Below are 3,547 nucleotides of genomic sequence, written 5' to 3'. Positions count from 1 at the left end.
ATACACTATCAATACCATGCTATAAAAGCTGTCAACAGTCTAACACTTGAAAATAAAATTGAGGAAAACAAAAATAAATTCAGACACAAAATTACAAAATGGATTTAAGAACAAAAAGGACAATATTACCAAAGTTGGTAAGGCAAAGCCGTAACAAATATATATACCTGAAACAAACATAGTTGTAACGTAATCCTACGAGCACACGAAAGCATTTAAATTATCGATTAGATCAACGGATATATATAAGTGTCAATATCAAGGTCAAGATAGTCACAATATGTATCCCTTATTTCCAATGATATATAACACCCATAGTGGACTATGGGTGTTATATATCTATGCTTATTTCAAATATCAGTTTCATATAAGATATCATTGTTTTGACAGAATATTCAAAGCAAACAAAATTTAATAATATTAATTGATCCTCTTTGTCTTTAGAATTAATTAAAAATTTTGCTAAGTTATTGTTAGTATAGAAGGCCGGCCTTATTTCTGAAGGAAGTTAAGATAGGCAAAGGGATGACAATTTACTTATATACAAAATTCTACGCCATTAGGTGGCAGCATTATTATTATTGATAGTTGGAAAGGCATTATATAGGAATTTATTTGTTGTGATTCGGCGAAGTTTTTTTGAGAGGATTTTATCAATTGTTAGGAGAATTGTAGACAATTGCATTTTTATGGTATTTTAAATAACTCTTTAACGGTTCAAATGAAATACCTCAAGTGCTTTATTTAAATCATTACAAAGGACAAAGGTAAATGTGTGCCGGTGCTTATATTTTGCAGTTTTTTCTTGTGAAGGTGAACAAGTCCCGTACAATCGGGGGTTTTAAATACAACAAGGAGCCAATAAATATTCCTCCAATCTGTTAAGACGGAAAAGAACTACTTGTAGCCTCACAAGTTAAATATCTGGGACATATCCAAACCGAAGATATGAAGGATATAGAAGACATGGAACGACAAAGAAGAGCAATCAATATACGGGCCGGAATGCTCTCAAGGCGGTTCTACAACTGTAGCGGTGATTTCAGAAAATTACTTTTCAAGGCATCTGCACTGCACTGTGGTGACACATCTGAGCTGTGGAAACAATACCCAGCAGCGCAATGGGACAAGCTGAGGGTGTGCTACAATAATGCATACAGGCAGCTCATGCAACTACCGAGGTTCTGCAGTGCCTCCACAATGTTTACTGAAGGGAGGGTGCACTCATTCGCCGCCTTACTTCGCCACCGACTAGCCAGCTTCTGGGGTAGGACTCAACCAACATCTGCTGCATCCGAGTGGCTCAGTTCCCCACTCAATGAGCAATGGATGCAGATGATGCGGCGACCTCCCTGATGGACGGTTTAATTTAATTTAATCTAATTGTTTTTAATTGTATTAACTATTTATATGGCTATTTAATTTTTGATTTATATTTGAATTTTATGTTTAGGTACCTGCCTAATATATATATATTTTTATTTTCTCTCTTTGTTTTATCTTATTTCCATTTTTATAATTTTTTACTTTATTTTATTGTTTTCCTGTTTTACTGCATTTCATGTAATATGGCAGACTGAGATTGCACTATCCTCCCAGTCCTGCTGGATTAAAACTTAAATAAATAAAATAATAAATAATAATGATTTAAGGAAATATGATTTTTTAATAAAATACATGTAAATAAACAAATAAAAATGTATATTTATTTATAAAATGAGAATAAATAATGAAGTTAGTAAAATGACATGGTTCACAATGCTACAACTGGGCCACTCGGCCTACTTCTATTTTACAGGGGTAATTATAATGTTTATTTAATCGAGTTGAAATATGTACATTTAAAAGGTATAACATTAATTTATTATTAATAGCTGGCTATCATAGGAGTTACAAATAAAGGAATGTAGGTAAGAGGAATAATGTTATAAATTGATCAAGAATTAGATGTTTTTTGTATAATTTCACACCGATGGAGTTTTATTATTGTCACAATAATATTTAGAAATACTCAAGTGGATCGAAGGTACATAAAGAATAAAAGGGTCCAAATATCACATTAAAAAATTTAATAATCATTCGCCAATTTTGCATGAGTTTCATAAGATGTTTTTAAAAAACGTTATGATTAAAAAATTAAAGTGAGAATAATGGGTAAGTTTCAGTTTTCGGTACCATCGGTTACAGTGCATCCGCTGTCGTTAGCAAGACTTTGGTGATGAATGTGTATATTTGTTTGTGAGATCATTTACATCGTTCAATATCCCCGTCCCGAGTTTACTCCGAGAGACAGCTAATTGCTTGCGAAGTAGTAAAGTTTATTTTTTTCGAAACCAGGTTATTAAACCAGGATAGCTTGTACTAGATATAAAGTATCTTTATTGCGAAATATGGGTAAATAAGACAAATTTTAATTAAGCGCGGCCAATTGGCCGGCATTATCGATCTTCAACACATCCATCGTTTCGTTCTTGTTTGCCGCATTTTCATTTTTTTCTTTTTGAGATACACTTTGAACGTTCGCAGATGCACGAGCTGTGTGAGAGTCAGATCTGCTTCCAAACTATATAAAATTAAACAAAGCTTTTTAACCTTAGCTTTACTGACGATTATAAATTTTTGGTGTGCACCATAACCTTGCATTTCATAAAAGAATTGATGAAAAGTAATGTAGTTGAATATTTAAATTAAAAATGTTTTCCGTAAACTTTTAACTGTGAGTCAGCATGTGTCTTATTAGACTGCCCTTTTGAGAACATGAATAATTGCACTCGGAACATGAAAAAGGTTTTTCTCCACTGTGAGTCGGCATGTGTTTCGTCATACAGCCTTTTCGAGAACATGAATAATTGCACTCAGAACATGAAAAAGGTTTTTCTCTACTGTGAGTCAGCATGTGGATCTTCAGATTCCACTTTCGAGAACATAAATAATTGCACTCAGAACATGAAAAAGGTTTTTCTCCACTGTGAGTCACCATATGACTCGCCAGAGCGCCCCTTCGAGAACATGAATAATTGCACTCAGCACATGAAAAAGGTTTTTCTCCACTGTGAGTCAGCATGTGACTCGTCATAAGGCCCCTTTGAGAACATGAATAATTGCACTCAGAACATGAAAAAGGTTTTTCTCCACTGTGAGTCAGCATGTGCCTCATTAGATGGCTTTTTGTAGAATATGAATAGTTGCACTCAGCACATGAAAAGGGTTTTTCTCCACTGTGAGTCACCATGTGTTTCGTCAGATAGCCCCTTTGAGAACATGAATAATTGCACTCAGAACATGAAAAAGGTTTTTCTCCACTGTGAGTCAGCATGTGCCTCATTAGATAGCTTTTTCTAGAATATGAATAGTTGCACTCAGCACATGAAAAAGCTTTTTCTCCACTGTGAGTCAGCATGTGTTTCGTCATATATCCCCTTTGAGAACATGAATAATTGCACTCAGAACATGAAAAAGGTTTTTCTCCACTGTGAGTCAGCATGTGTTCCGTCATATAGCGCCTTTGAGAACATGAATAATTGCACTCAGAACATGAAAAAGGTTT

Source organism: Hesperophylax consimilis, chromosome 20 (genome assembly GCF_061612785.1).
Source record: "Hesperophylax consimilis isolate HC1 chromosome 20, BYU_Hcon_1.0, whole genome shotgun sequence".
Classification (NCBI taxonomy): Eukaryota; Metazoa; Arthropoda; class Insecta; order Trichoptera; family Limnephilidae; genus Hesperophylax; species Hesperophylax consimilis.
The sequence above is the reverse complement of the archived record's forward strand: the minus strand, read 5'-3'. Positions refer to the sequence as shown.